Source organism: Ornithorhynchus anatinus, chromosome 4, assembly GCF_004115215.2.
Source record: "Ornithorhynchus anatinus isolate Pmale09 chromosome 4, mOrnAna1.pri.v4, whole genome shotgun sequence".
NCBI classification, from domain to species: Eukaryota; Metazoa; Chordata; class Mammalia; order Monotremata; family Ornithorhynchidae; genus Ornithorhynchus; species Ornithorhynchus anatinus.
The window spans coordinates 45,729,906-45,746,250 of record NC_041731.1 but is presented as its reverse complement, the minus strand read 5'-3'; the positions used below and the strand labels follow the sequence as shown (position 1 = coordinate 45,746,250).

The 16,345-nt window shown below is 43.1% G+C and overlaps 1 protein-coding gene and 1 non-coding gene across 2 annotated transcripts in view; one reads left to right on the top strand and one right to left on the bottom strand.

The window, feature by feature from the left end:
• NR6A1 (nuclear receptor subfamily 6 group A member 1) overlaps positions 1-16,345 on the top strand; it is a 201,397-nt gene that overhangs the window by 124,065 nt on the left and 60,987 nt on the right. The gene's annotated exons all lie outside the window — the stretch shown is intronic.
• On the bottom strand, positions 4,807-4,947 carry LOC114811687. Its single transcript, XR_003759383.1, has one exon. It is a non-coding gene; the product is annotated as a small nucleolar RNA SNORA7 (small nucleolar RNA).

The following is a 16,345-nucleotide window of genomic DNA, read 5'->3' as shown; positions in this document are numbered from 1 at the left end:
TTATCCAATCCATGCTTCACTTCACTGTCTGGGTCGCTTTTCTAAAAAAATCTTCAGTCCATATCACCCCACTTCTCAGGAACAGCCAATGGTGGCCTATCCACCTCTGCATCAAACAGGAGGTCAACTTACAGTTCCTCAATCTTGTCTATCCTTCCTGCTGATCCCATGCCCACCTCCTCCCACTGGCCTAGAACTCCTTTCCCTTTCATAACTGATAATGCACCACTCTGCACACCTTCACAGTCCTCCTAAAATCACAGTCCCTTCAAAAGGCCTTCTCTGAGTAAGCCCTCAACCCTAACCCCCTCCCCTCTGTTTTGCTTATTCACTATGTACCCCCTAAACACTTTATAGTCACCCTACCCTCAGTCCTTCAGCACTGAATAATAACTGTGGTATTTGAGTTCTTACTTTGTGCCAATCACAGTACTAAGCGCTGGGGTAGATACAAGATAATCAGATCCCACATAGGGCTTACAGTCTAAGGAAATAATAATAGTAATAATAATGGCATTCGTTAAGCGCTTACTATGTGCCAGACGCTGTTCTAAGTGCTGGGGTAGATACAAGGTAATCAGGTTGGACACAGTCCATGGCCCACATGGGGCCCACAGTCCCATTTTACAGATAAGGTAAGTGAGGCACAGAGAAATGAAATGACTTGTCCAGGGTCACACAGCAGATAAGTGGCGGAACATGGATTAGAACCCACGTCTTCTGACCCCAAGCTTGTGCTCTTGCCACTAGACCGTGCTACTTCCCTAAGTAGGAAGGAGAATAGGTATTGAGTCCCCATTTTGCAGATGAGGGAACGGAGGCACAGAGACGTAAAGTGACTTGGCCAAGATCACCCAGCAGGTAAGTGGCAGAGCTAGGATCAGAATCTGGGTGCCCTGACTCCCGGGCCCGTGCTCTTTACACAAGAACATGCTGCTTCACTTACGTTCACATCCTTGTACTCTGCTATTTCCCTTATTTATAATTTATTTTAATGGCTGTCTCCCCTTTAGACTTTATAGGTAAGCTCCTTATGAGTAAGGATCATGTATACCCACTGTGTTATATTGTACTCTCCCAAGCCTTTAGTACAGTGCTAAGTATGTGCTCCGTAAATAGTGTTGATTGATACACTGATTGATTGAGTCTTCTATAAGAAACCCTGAGGATGTCCCTTGCAGAGAGGTACCTTTACCTAACAAGAATGAGGCTTATAAGTCTCAATCCTGTAACTTTTGTATATAAAAAAAACCCCAAAAGATAAAAAAAGTTCACCTTTTTAAAGTTAAGTGTTTTAGTGTGATATAGAAACTGCCCTGGCTCTCAAGAAATTTGCTTGCCCTTGCCACAAAAGGTTCCACTGAAAATAAATTTAATGTTTACTAATAGATAGCTATCATGATAACAGCTAAATGGACTCTGCATTCTCTTAGTATATAAATGTATATTTAATAATAATAATGATAATGTTGGTATTTGTTAAGCGCTTACTATGTGCCGAGTACTGTTCTAAGCGCTCGGGTAGATACAGGGTAATCAGGTTGTCCTACGTGAGGCTCATAGTTAATCCCCATTTTACAGATGAGGTAACTGAGGCACAGAGAAGTGAAATGACTTGCCCACAGTCACACAGCTGACAAGTGGCAGAGCTGGGATTCGAACTGATGACCTCTGACTCCCAAGCCCGTGCTCTTTCCACTGAGCCAAGCTGCTTCCATCAACTAACCTTTGGAGATTTTTGGTACCTTATATGTTTAAAAACTCTACTCTTATTTCTCACTGTGGTTCTTCTTCCAGGAATAAAATGCTGGGTTTTTTCTTCCTATCTCTCTGATTTATTAGTACAGTGCCTGGTACATAGTAAGTGCTTAACAGATGCCATTATTATTATTATCATTATACCTTTTGTTTGTTTAACAGTACATGTATCTGTGGCTATGCTTTTCTTGCTAAGAGAACACTGGTCTAATTCAAGTATCCCAGTTTTAACTAATAAACTGAGCTGCATCAGGAACAATAGCCTCCAAACTCTGCAAAGGTCCATGGGTCCTGGAGTAAGCAGGTGACCTTCTCTACTTTTCCAGCAAAGCTCTCATGAAAAAGGAAACCATCTGGTCCAGAGAACATTTCCATATGGTTTCTGGGATTTGGTCTTTGGTTCACTCCATTCTTCCCTGAACTCTGCAGAAAGAAGGATGGAATGCATTAGGGATAAAATTCACCTGAAATTAACTTCATTTCATTTGTCAAAGTATTTTCCACGGTGCTGGCCCTAGAAATTTGGTGGCTTGAGTCAGATCATTTGCAGGTTTGGACTTGAATCATTTCTGACCCTGGGGAGGGAGGAGGAGTAGAAAGGAAAGGAGATTGATGATGCTGGCGATTAAAGTGCAAAATGATAGTTCTGCTCTTTAAGCCATCCTTGCAGATCAAGTCTGGCTGGAACTCTTACTCTGTGGGTACTCCCAGATCGGCAGCCCTGCGTGGGCGTAATGGAACCTCCTTTTCCCCATAGTCAGGGTCATGAGTAACTGCCCTTCCTACTAACTTGACAGTATGAGGCAAGACAAGACTAAGTGAAAGAAGACTTTTTCTGATCTTAGGGGAATCATCAAAGTCAGTCATCATTGGTCTGGACCAATTCATTCATTCATTCATTCAATAGTGTTTATTGAGCGCTTACTATGTGCAGAGCACTGTACTAAGCGCTTGGAATGAACAAGTCGGCAACAGATAGAGACAGTCCCTGCCGTTTGACGGGCTTACAGTCTAATCGGGGGAGACAGACAGACAGACAGACAAGAACAATGGCAATAGAGTCAAGGGGGAGAACGTCTCGTAAAAACAATGGCAACTAAATAGAATCGAGGTGATGTACGTTTCATTAACAAAATAAATAGGATAATGAAAATATATACAGTTGAGCAGATGCGTACAGTGCTGTGGGGATGGGAAGGGAGAGGTGGAGGAGCAGAGAGAGATGGGGGGAAAAGAGGGTTAAGCTGCGGAGAGGTGAAGGGGGGTGGTAGAGGGAGTAGAGGGAGAAGGGGAGCTCAGTCTGGGAAGGCCTCTTGGAGGAGGTGAGTTTTAAGTAGGGTTTTGAAGAGGGGAAGAGAATTAGTTTGGCGGAGGTGAGGAGGGAGGGCGTTCCAGGACCACGGGAGGACGTGGCCCGGGGTCGACGGCGGGATAGGCGAGACCGAGGGACGGTGAGGAGGTAGGCGGTGGAGGAGCGGAGCGTGCGGGGTGGGCAGTAGAAAGAGAGAAGGGAGGAGAGGTAGGAAGGGGCAAGGTGATGGAGAGCCTTGAAGCCTAGAGTGAGGAGTTTTTGTTTGGAGCGGAGGTTGATAGGCGGCAACCACTGGAGTTGTTTAAGAAGGGGAGTGACATGCCCACATCGTTTCTGCAGGAAGATGAGCCGGGCAGCGGAGTGAAGAATAGACTGGAGTGGGGCGAGAGAGGAGGAAGGGAGATCAGAGAGAAGGCTGACACAATAATCCAGCCGGGATATAACGAGAGCCCGTAGCAGTAAGGTAGCCGTTTGGGTGGAGAGGAAAGGGCGGATCTTGGCGATATTGTAAAGGTGAAACCGGCAGGTCTCGGTAACGGATAGGATGTGTGGGGTGAACGAGAGAGACGAGTCAAGGATGACACCGAGATTGCGGGCCTGAGAGACGGGAAGGATGGTTGTGCCATCCACAGTGATAAGGGAAGTCTGGGAGAGGACCGGGTTTGGGAGGGAAGATGAGGAGCTCAGTCTTGCTCATGTTGAGTTTTAGGTGGCGGGCCGACATCCAGGTGGAGACATCCCGGAGGCAGGAGGAGATGCGAGCCTGAAGGAAGGGGGAGAGGACAGGGGCGGAGATGTAGATCTGCGTGTCATCTGCATAGAGATGGTAGTCAAAGCCGTGAGAGCGAATGAGTTCACCGAGGGAGTGAGTGTAAATGGAGAACAGAAGAGGGCCAAGAACTGACCCTTGAGGAACTCCAACAGTTAAAGGATGGGAGGGGGAGGAGGCGCCAGCGAAGGAGACCGAGAATGACTGGCCAGAGAGATAAGAGGAGAACCAGGAGAGGACTCAGTCTGTGAAGCCAAGGTGAGATAAGGTATGGAGGAGGAGGGGATGGTCGACAGTGTCAAAGGCAGCAGAGAGGTCAAGGAGGATTAGAATGGAGTAGGAGCCATTGGATTTGGCAAGAAGGAGGTCACAGGTGACCTTAGAGAGAGCAGACTCGGTAGAGTGGAGGGGATGGAAGCCAGATTGGAGGGGGTCCAGGAGAGAATGGGAGTTAAGGAATTCTAAGCAGCGATTGTAGATGACTCGTTCTAGGATTTTGGAAAGGAAGGGTAGTAGGGAGATAGGGAGATAACTGGAGGGGGAAGTGGGGTCAAGAGTGGGTTTTTTTAGGATGGGGGAGACGTGGACATGTTTGAAGGCAGAGGGGAAGGAGCCATTGGAGATTGAGTGGTTAAAAATAGAAGTTAAGGAAGGGAGGAGGGCAGGGGCGATGGTTTTAATAAGGTGAGAGGGAATGGGGTCCGAGGCGCACACTTAGGTAACAGCACAGGACAAATACTTCTTGTCTTGTCTTATGCAGTCGAGGCGTTTCCAACCCATAGCAACACCACGGACACATCTCTCCCAAAACGTCACGCTCTCCACTTGCAATTGTTCTGGTAGTGTATCCATAGAGTTTTCTTGGTAAAAATATGTAAGTGGTTTACCATTGCCTCCTTCCACGCAGTAAACTTGAGTCTCTTCCCTTCAACTCTCTCCCGTGCCGGTGCTGCCCAGCACAGGTGAGTTTTGTAGCAGATTGCCTTCTACTCACTAGCCACTGCCCAAGCTAGGAATGGAATGGATATTATGACTTTGCTTGACTCTCCCTCCTGTAGCCGAGACTGGTAGAGTACTGGAAACTCTCCAGGTGCAACCCTGAGAGGAGGAAATACTTCCTAAGTGGTGCAAATTTGAAGGATATTGATAAGCACTACAACATCAGGATTTGCAAGGAAAACTGTTGAAAACAGAATACCCAAACAGCTACTGAAATGGAGCAGTCATGTGGTGGGAGGCCAGAATAAGTTTCAAAGACCTAGTGAAGCACAGTATCAATGTTCTATAGCAGCAGGCTGTTGGGAGACAACTGCGGTAATCAGATAAGGCTGGCTTATGGTATGGGTTGACCTCCTTTAGCACTGACTTTGGGAAGATGAGGATGCCAAGAAAAAGTTTTGAAAATAGTAACCAGGTCTGCTAGGGGCTGATATGTAGTCATGGCAGAGACATCTCTTTATATGTGCATAACATGGAGTAATTTGTCAATCGTGCATTAGACTTTTTTGCTACTCCTAAAATATAGATGGCATAAATATGAAGGACAGTTGTGTATATAATCATCAGTGGTATTTATTGAGCACTTACTGTGTGCAGAGCACTGTACTAAGTGCTTGGGAAAGTACAATACAACGGAGTTGGTAGAGACATATAATATATACATGTCTTATGAATATACAGTATACATAATCAATGGTGTTTATGGAGTTCTTAGTGAATGCAGAGCACTGTATTAAGCACTTGGGAGAGTACAGTACAACAGAGTTGGTAGACACATTCCCTATCCACAAGGAGCTTACAGTCTAGAGGGAGACAGACATCAAAGTAAATTATGGTTATATACATAAGTTCTGTGGATCAGAGAGCGGGGTGAAAATCAAATGCTTACAGGGTACAGATCTAAATGGTTTATGTGATGCAGAAGGAAGAGGGAGTAGGGGAAATGAAGGCTTAGTCGGGGAAGGCCTTTGAAAGTGATGTGATTTTAATAAGACTTTGAAGGTGAGGAGAAACTGCAAAATGAACAAACTGCATAGATATATTATGGATGTAGGAATCTCAGGAAAGTCTGAATGAGAGGGTCTAATCCAGTGCTGTGTCCATCCAAGGATTGAAGAGAAGATTTAGTGTGAAGTATGATCATCTCAGAGCTGCCAATTCCAAATTTATGTCATCATCCCTAAATCCAGTTTAAAAAGAAGAGTCAGAGGGCAATCTTCATAGTTCCATTTGGGATTTTGACAGCCGTATCTACAGCTCTTTTTCTTTCATAGTGACAACACATTTATGATTACACATAAGTATACCTTTAAAAGAGCCTAAATTAAAAGAGTCTGAAGAAGTGGCAGGTTTACTCGGGCTAGTCAAATGTGTGTGACTGTTCCCTGTGGTGATTAAAGAAGGGAAATCATGCTGAAAGGTGCACTTAATCCCAAAACAAGTTTTGTTTGGCGTTTAGAATAGCCAGAATATTCCTAATTCATCCAGAGGAGTCTTAGCTATATGGTATTGTCTTCACTGGACTACCCCTTTGGGGGAACCTCGGGTCTCCTTCCTGCTAATAGTCAGCCCTTGTCAGTCTGTAGGATGGTGCCCTCTACTGTCCATCAGAAATCCAGGGAATCCAAAAGGGGGTGGAAAAAATGAGGCGACTCTCAGAAGATAATTGGGAAGACCACATTGGATGCAAAGGTTGGAATACCTCAAGGCCAAATTTAGAGTGTCTTGAATTCCCACATGGGAGATACTATTTTTCTTCTTGGTATTGGTGGAGAATAGTATGAAAAATGTTGGTTTTCCACAACCATTTAGGCCTTATGCTCTTTAACAACAGCAAAAACATTATTTTTGAAGTGTGGGATGAAAGTGAAGTAACTAACGTACCTGCTTTGAAAGCTGAACATACCTATGTTCCCAAATTCAGCACTCTTTATTCTCTTAAGTGTCCTTTTTGGTAGCACCTACCAACCTGTTTTTCCTCTTCAACTTGGGAGGCCTAGGGCTTATACCAGATTCCACAGTAAAATTGTCATACTTCAAAGAGAAAAACCCTCTAGAGAAACGTCCTATTTTTAATTTCTTAAAAAAAATGCAATCCCACAGTTTATGAACCTCATTCTTTTGATTTTTAATAAAGTCAATATGCCCAGCTCTCTCTGACACTGGGATTGGTTTAGAAACTGGCAGTCATTTTCCCCACTGCCAAGCAGAAGCAGAAGTATTGCATTTAAGCTGCCTTTTGCAAACATTGCTCTGGTGCTATGCCCTTCGGGATGCGTGGTTTTCCTTAACTTTGAAGTAAAGCCATTGAGGTTATAATACCTCAAATTAGACGGAGCAGCTGTGCTCTTGGTGTGAAGGTAATCATCTGCCCACCCCCTTTATTGAGGGGTCCCGCCTGAGCCAATGGCTCACCCAAAATCCTGCCCTCCAGAGTTGAGGGTGCTAACAGATGGCAGTATAATGATGTGTTGCTATGGGCCTTGATGATACAGGTTCCTGACAACCTGCAGTATTTCCCTGATCTGAGGATTCAAACCTTGAAGAAAACACTAAGTATTCGTGTCTCACAACACCCCTGTGAGGTAGAGTGGAGGGAGACACCTCCATTTTGCAGATGGGGAAGCTGAAGTCCAGAATCAGTCAGTCCATCCATCTTACTTATTGAGCGCTTACTGTGTACAGAGCACTATACTAAATGCTGGAAAGATTACAGTGTAAGAGTATAACAGACACATTCCCTGCCCGCAATGAGCTTACAGTTTAGAGGAGAGAATTTCAATGTGCAAACTCACATTAGTGGAAGAGCATGTGCAAACTCACATTAGTGGAAGAGCAGTATTGGAACATAGTCTTATTGAAGCCTTATTGAAGGCACATCTCCTCCAAGAGGCCTTCCCTGACTAAGCCCCCCTTTCTTCTTCTCCTTCTCCCTTCTGTGTCGCCCTGACTTGCTCCCTTCATTCGTCCCCCGCCTCTAACCCCACAGCTCTTCTGTACATATCTGTAATTTATTTATTTATATTAATGTCTGCCTTACCTTCTAGACTGTAAGTTCTAGACTGTAAGTAGACTGTGGGCAGGGATTGGCTGTTTAATGTTATATTGTATTCTTCCAAGCGCTTTGTAGGTGCTTTGCACAAAGTAAGTGCTCAATAAATTAAATTGAATGAATGAATGAATAGTCCTGATCCAAAAGCTCTTTTCCATTAGACTTCTCTGTTCTTGTAATAGGCACTATTTAGTGAATGTGTGTTGTGCTCAACATACTGAAAGCAGAAATTAGAGCTAAAAGAGGCACTTTTATGTTGCTAAAAGGAGAAATGTGACTTAGCCATATGCCTGTTTTCCAAATTGTTGTCTCCCCTCTTTGAACCTCCTCACCCCCAAACTTCAGATTGCATATCACCATAATCAAATAGTTACTGAGGACCCATGGCTTGGACTCTGCAGGCATAGTTCATCAGTACACATGATTTTCCCCCTCTTTGTACACCTCCTCAGGCTAATTTCTTTCTGGGAGGTTTGCACATAGGCTTATGGAACTCAAACACAGATTTCAGCATAGAATTTATGTGTGTAAATGGCAACAAGTCTGCTTTCAGCAGTCACAGGAGTCAGGGTTGAGCAATATGAAGTGTGGGCCCTGCTTTTCCCCACCCACTTTTTCCAAGGCCAAACCTGCTCTGCAGGAAGCTATTCTGGACCTTACTGATCCAGCTGCCGTGGACCAAGTTATCAAATTAAATTCTAAAGCTTGAAATAGCCAGGGTCTGCCACCAGGCCATTAAATGCCGAAACTGTCCTATGGAGAGTGTTTTCTAAAGGCCATGATGGTGTTGTTTTGGGTGGTGGTTATAGTGATGTTTCCAGGAAAGTTCACCATCTAGAGAGATTGTACATACTCCATGATTTTTTTTAAATTATTACTGCATGTGAGGCCCTGTACTAAGTGGAGGAGTAGATGCTAGGTTGGATACAGTCCATGTTCCACATGGGGCTGACAGTATTAATCCCCATTTTATAGATGAGGTCACTGAGGTATAGAGAAGTTAAATTACTTCTAAAGGCCATACAGCAATCGATGAGTTGTATTTATTAAGTGCTTATTGGAAGCAGAGCACTGTACCAAGTGCTTGGGAGAGTACAATATAACAGAGTTGGTAGACACATTCCCTGCCCACAATGAGCTTACAGTCAAGAGGGGGAAGCAGACATTAATATAAAGTATGGATATGAACATAAGTGCTCTGAGGCTGCGAAAGGGGTGATTAAAGGGAGCAAATCCAAGTGCAGGGGTGAAGTAGGAGTGGGAAAAGAGGAATCGAAGGCTTAGTCAGGGAAGACCTGGGAGGAGATGTGCTTCAATAATGCTTTGAAGGTGTGGAGAGTGATTGTTAGATTTGAAGAGGGAGGATGTGCCAAGCCAGAGGCAGGACATGGCTGAGAGGTCGGTGGTGAGATAGATGAGATTGAGGTACAGTGAGTAGGTTGGCATTAGAGGAGTGAACTGTGTGAGCTGGATTATAGTAGGAGAGCAGCAAGTTGAGAAAGAAGAGGGCAAGGTGATTGAGTGCTTTAAAGCCGATAGAAAGGAGTTTCTGTTTGATGCGGAGCTGGATGGGCAACCACTGGAGGTTCTTGAGGAAAGGGAAAACATGGACTGAACATTGTTTTTAGAAAAATGATCCGGGCAACAGAGTGAAGTATGGACTGGAGTCCACAGCAGAGCCAGGATTAGAACCCAGGTCTTTTGACTCCCAGGCTGGTACTCTGTCTACTAGGCTTTGCTACTTCTCATGATCAGGAGGTTATTCTTTATGGCTAATAACTCCATCTTGCAGCAATTTGAGTCTATTTCCTCTTCATCAGTGAACATTACCAAGTCGGATTTAGACACTGGGGTATGGAGGACTAAGTGTTTCTGATAGTCTGAAGTCTTAGATATTTGCTTTCTTATTTGACTTTAGGTTGACTTATTTCAGTAGAAAACATTTCAAGTTAAAAGGCTCTCCCTATTAATTTGCTTTCATTCTGAGTGCTACAGAACTGTTGCAGGAGGATGATTAAAGTTAAAAATGTAAAATCCAAATAGGAGTAACAGCATCAATAATCAGGAGTTCTCCACAATTCAGGACACTAGTGTTTAATAATAGGGAACCAATATTGTTCCACTGCCTTCCAAGTCGATTTCCTTGTAATTATGCCAGATGGCTTGAATTGCCGCCTCCTTCCCTTCCCCCACACTTTTCCCATTTGAAGTAATTGAGAGAACCCTTCCCTATCACCTTCTGGTTTTCGAGTTGCCAAAAGGGTATCCTCACAAAATCGGATTGGGCTTGGTTGGCTCAGAGCATAGCTCCCAAGCCTGTACTCCACCAGGCCAAGGTAAATATCTTCCCTTTGCCATAGGCCTGTAACCTTTTTTGTATTTACTTTCACAACTTGCTATAAGGGGGAATCTCAGAGGATGATGATCATTGCTGAGATGCTGGGACAATCATTCCGTCCCAGAAAAGGTATCAGCAGCAGTCACTCTGCCCAGGTCATAAAATGCTTATGTTTAGGGAAGTAATACAAGAAGTTATGCAAAGAGCCTGGACTATAAGCCTCCAGCTTTTAGACTCCAATTTTAGACTCCTTTCTTAGCCTTACCTTTTTTTTTTTGCCAAAAGAATAAATTCCCATTTCTTGAAAAACTGGAAGAATTAGCAGGCAAGATTTTAGTGAGGTTTTCATTTTTCCTTGTAGGGATATGTCTGATATGGGATTTGCTTATCTCTTATCCCTCCCGTTCACCTTCCTCAATTTCCTCAGATGTAACTTCTTCAAAATGTAAATTGGCCTCTCTGCTCCAGCAACCAGCTTGCATTGCTCTGAAACTCATCTGAGATGGTGGTGGTGTATCAATCAGTCAATCATATTTATTGATTGCTTACTGTGTGCAGAACACTATACTAAGTGTTTGAGCAAATACAGTGTATCCAAGTTGGTAAATGTTTCCTGCACACAAGGAACTTTATGTGGCAAGGGGCCAGTTTTTCCTCCAATCATAAACCTGATGACTTTCTCTGAGGCATGAATTATAATCCAAGAATTTGATTCTGGCTAAATGGCTAGTGGAAAGAGCACCGGTTTACGAGTCAGAGTCAGGGTTCTAATTCCAGGTCAGCCATTTGTCTGCTGTGTGACCTTAGGCAAGTCACTTCACTTCTCTGTGCCTCAGTTTCCTCATCTGTAAAATGAGAATTAAATCCTGCTCCCTCCTACTTAGACTTTGGCCCCGGGCCAGAGACTACCTCCAACCTGATTATCTTGTATGCACTCCTATGATTAGTACAGTACTTCGCACATAGCAAGCGTTTAACAAATACCATAATTAATATTATCTGAAATATCTTTACTGCATTATAGCATAAGGAACAGAAGAAAAACCAATAGAGCATGACATATGTGAGATTTGAGTGGAACCTAGAAATTTCCACATGTTTTGAGTGTGAACACTTCATGAGAAAATGTCTAAAGAAGAGAGCATATTGAACCAAGATCAGATTTTCTAAAACTTTAAAGTGGAGAGTTCTAGAATATTTGGACTGGAATGAGTAGTCCTGGCCCTCCCATTCAGATCTTTCTCTTGTTAAACCTACCAAACAAAATTGTCAACAGTAACTGATGGCATTTTCACTTTGGAATGGCCTCCCTTGGAACTTACTTGCTAGTGGGGGCAGTAAAGCTATATACTTCTCATTCCATAAAGCCCATCTGTTTTCTCCTTTACCCTTAAGGCAGTGATTCCAGAGAAGTCCCTCAGCACCTAAACCCAGATTTTGGCAGGGTTGGAAAATTCCTACCTTTGGCCTTGTGGTTGTCAATTAAAGTACCTGACCTAAAAAAAAACCTGTGCTCTGAGGTATGCTAGTGAAAGCATAGCTCTGCCTTATTAAAGTTATTTTATGTGATCACTTTGTTCCTTCTCCTCATCACCCTCATCCTCTCTCAACCTCATCGCTTGTCTTCCCTCCCACTCACTGTCCACCCCTTCCCCCACCTTCCATTTGCCCCTCCCCCATTGGCTTCACCACCATCCTTCCTCCTTTTTCCTCTTCTCCTCCTGGCCCTCATCCCTCACCCTACCTGTCCTGTGAATTCATATGTGAAACTCTCTCCAGTGTTCATAAGTCCTTGGAATCAACAGTGGTATTTGAGCACTATTTGCTAAGCGCTATACTAAGCACTGGGGTAAATACAAGGTAATCACTGTCTCAAAAAAACAGTCACTGCCTCTCACAACACTCACAATCTAAGTAGGAGGTGTTTAATCCCCAGCTTACAGTTGACTTGCCCATGGTCATACCACAGGCAACAGCCATGCACTCCATCACTTCTACACTGGAATTTGTGGTCCATCCAGTGTTTGGAAATAACTTTTAAAGGATAGAAGATTATTAGAGACAATTAAGTTGGACTACCCTGAATTTGGAAGGCGTATACTGTGGGAAACAACATTTGCCTCATATTTAGAATGATAAATTAGTTCAGACCATGCATAAATGAGTATTAATACTGAAAATCATGGTGATAATCATTGTAAAATGAAAGATTCCAATCCCAATTTCCATTTTTATCAACATTCATTTCCATATTTGGAGGTTTTCCAGTATAAAACCTATCTGAATCCACTCATATAATTACAAAAATATATCATTATTCCTCTCAATATCCCAGTAATCTTGGGAAAATGAGCAGTATACCGTCACTCTACAGAGGGAAAATGAAGGAACGGTTTAGTGATTTGCCCATCTTTAGTCTGTGAGCCAAAAGGACTCCTGGGTTCTATTTCTGGTTTATTGTTGACTCCCAAATCATTATTCTAGCCTGAATTATTAAAAAACAAACAAACCCAGAGCTCTAGACTTATTTTTAATTAGGTATAAACATTGATATCAGCCAAGGACCACAGATTGTACTATAAAATGACTTTTCTGCTATGTGACCTTGGGCAAGTTACTTTACTTCTTTGTGCCTCATCTTTAAAATGGGTGTTAAGACTGTGAGCCCCATGTGGGAGGGACATGGACTGTGTCCAACCTGATTAGCTTGTTTCTACCTTAAAACTTGGTATAGTGCCTGGAACACAGTAACCACTGAACAAATACCGTAAAAAAAAAAGTACTATCAAACCAATTCTTAAGTCTATCTTTTTGTTCAATTTACCTTTTTTCATTACAACACTACAGAAATAGAATTGTGCATCATTATAGCCTGGAAATTCCCCATCCTTCCAGTAATAATAATGTAATAATGTTGGTATTTGTTAAGCGCTTACTATGTGCAGAGCACTGTTCTAAGCACTGGGGGAGACACAGGGGAATCAGGTTGTCCCACATGGGGTTCACAGTTTTAATCCCCATTTTACAGATGGGGTAACTGAGGCCCAGAGAAGTTAAGTGATTTGCCCATAGTCACAGTAGACTGTATTCACCCCAAATTCCCACATATATATATATAGTATCATAGTGAAGAGTCAGTATACAACAGCCATATTTGCATTAGCATGGCAAGTATAGCTTCACCCTCTGACTTCACTGTATTTTTAAAAAGGAACTTAATTAAGACTGAAAGTGGCACAGCATTATAAGCAGTCTCTGAAAGTTACAGGTAATGAGCTGCAAAGGTGGTTTCAGGGATAGATTCAAGTAAATTCTATTAAGGCGTTAGAGTAAGTATCTTCTGGGGAGAAAATCCAGTGGCTAAGGGTTTGGAATGCTATTCACCCCTTCAGCCTGCCATGTGATCAAAGTTGAAAACAGCAAACGGCGGGGGGGGGGGGGGAAATGGGGGTGGGAGAAAGAATTTGTCTTTTGTGTTTAGTCCATCCATCTGGTAGGATCTGAAATAAAGGTGTCGAGCAACACCTTTATTTCACCTGCTCCTCTCTACACACTGGTTGCAAAATGAGCTCCTTTCAAGAAGAGATTTAGACACTGGCAATTTCCTCTCTCCACCTCTGCATGTAGTGAGTTCATCCTCCCTCTTGTGTTCTGTCATGATCTTTTCCCAGATAGTCAGATGTCCTCTCTTCTCCAACCAGGAAATTGAAGCCCTGATGTTAGCTGTATAGGTACTACCGAGCAAGATGGTGAAGGTGTTAGTTCTGGTAGGACTTTGGACAGGCCAACTATCTAGAACCTGGCCCATTTTTAAGCTCCTGAAGTGTTGGGATAACCCTGTTGACAAAAGCTCTGCTGGCCCAATTTTAGTTGCTTGGCCAAGTGTGCCAGGTTCCAAAAAGTGGTGGAGCATGGAGCATTTGCCCCTGGGGTTTGCAGAGTCTTGCCATTTTGGATCCAGGAACTGGTGGATGCCGCTTTGGGTCTTGGCCTGGGAATACCAAGCCCCTGTGACACCGACTGGAAATTTTCAAGTTCTGCTTTGGGATATTGATCATGGATCTGTAAGGTCACTGGGAGCAGGGAATGTGTCTGTTACATTGTTATGATGTACTATCCCAAGCACTTAGTAGAGTGCTGTGTACATAGTAAGGACTCAATAAATACCATTGATTGATTGGGCCTGATCTGTCAAACTACAACCCTGGCAGGACTAATTTCAAAATATGAAGCCTTTGGAAATGTGAAGTTCATGGACCTCTACTGAACTCTCTAGCGAAAATTTTAAGCATTTAGGACATGTACAGTAACTGCCCAGAAAACTCATCACCACAGCGAAACACCCTATAGTGGAGCCTAAAGAAATAGAGAAACAGCATGACCTAGTGGATAGAGCACAGGCCTAGAAGTCAGATGGACCTGACTTCTAAGCCCAGCTCTGCCGCTTGTCTGCTGTGTGACCTTGGGCAAGTCATGGGAAAGTCACTTAACTTCTCCATGCCTCAGTTACCTCATCTGGAAAATGGGAATTGAGATTGTGAGCCCTATGTGGGACAGGGACTGTGTGTGACCTGATTAGCTTGTATCTACCCCAATACAGTGCCTGGCACAGAGTAAGTGCTACACAAATGCCATAATATTTTTTTTAAAGTCTATGAATTCTCCTTTGCTTCTCAAATTAAGAATCAGTCTGCTAGCTACTTAATGTCCCCTAAATTTCTTTAACTCTAGTGCTTCTGATGCTTCCACTACCTCTATGGTACTCTCCCATAGAGGTAAATTCTTTTGATATTATAAATATCAATTGATGTTTGTGTCAAGTGATTTATTAGGTATCCATTGTGCTATCTTTCCATTTGAATGAGCAGGCCATTTTTGATCACCTCTTGTACTGGCATAATATACCTTTATGCAACTCCTCTTCCTCCCCCCCACCCCTTCTTTTTGTTTTTACTATCCAACTGAGGTTGGGGCAGTGGGAAGAAATGCCTGGCACCCTTAGCAGAAAATCATGCTGTCCAAAGCCAGTTTTTTGTACCCGTCTCGATCATCTGTCAGATGAGAACAGAAAGTTAATTTTGGTCATACGTGCCTGAAGGCACTTAAAGGTAGAGTAAACATCTGCTCAAAGCAGGTTGCTGAAGTAGATGCAAATGATCATTATAAACTAAGATACACCCAGTTCACCTGACTTTATGATTATCAATCAATGGAATTGAGTGCTTGCTTTGTGTAGATCACTATACTAAGCACTTGGGTGATTGTTTAACACATTTCCTACCCACAAGGAGCCTGCTGTCTAGAGGGGGTCAGACAATAAAATAAATTACAGATGGAGAAATCACAGAGTGTAAGATTATATACATAATCGGTGGTATTTTTGAGGTCTGACTCTGTGTGGTACTGTGAGACTGGGGGTGGGATAAAAATCAAGTGCTTTAGGGGTATAGATCCAAGTGCGTAGGCAGAGCAGAAGAGAAAGAGGGAAAAGGAAATGAAGGCTTGCAGAATCAGGGAAGACCTCTTGGAGAAGAGATATCTTAGGAGGGCTTTGAAGTGGGGAGAATGGTGGTCAGTCAGATATGAAGGGGGAAGGAGTTCCAGGTCAGAGAGAGGACGAGGATAAGGGGTCCTTGCCAGGATAGACAAGAACGAGGTACAGAGAGTAAGTTCATTCATTCAATCGTATTTATTGATCACTTACTGTGTGCAGAACACTGTACTAAGCACTAAGTTGGTTAGAGCAGTGAAGTATGCATGTTGGGTTGTAGTTAGATCAGTGAGGCAAGATAGGAGAGAAAGAGCTGATTGAGTGCCCTAAAGCCAACACTGAGGAGTTTCTGCTTGATGCTGAGTTGGGTTAGTAAACATATAGCAGCTGAAAGTCTTGAATTTGAAAAAGATCTTAGGAGAAGATATAATCATAAAAATCTAAGTCAGATCAGTGTTGCCCTTAGCACTACTTTCCTAGACCACAATCTTAAATGGTTGTGTAAATTCAACTACATTTAGTTGCAAAGAAAAAAGAATTTCTCAAAACTACTTTTATTTCTCCCTATGCCCTTCACTCTCTCAACCCTGGGTAAGCCTTCTTTTGTTTTAATCTATGTTGACTAG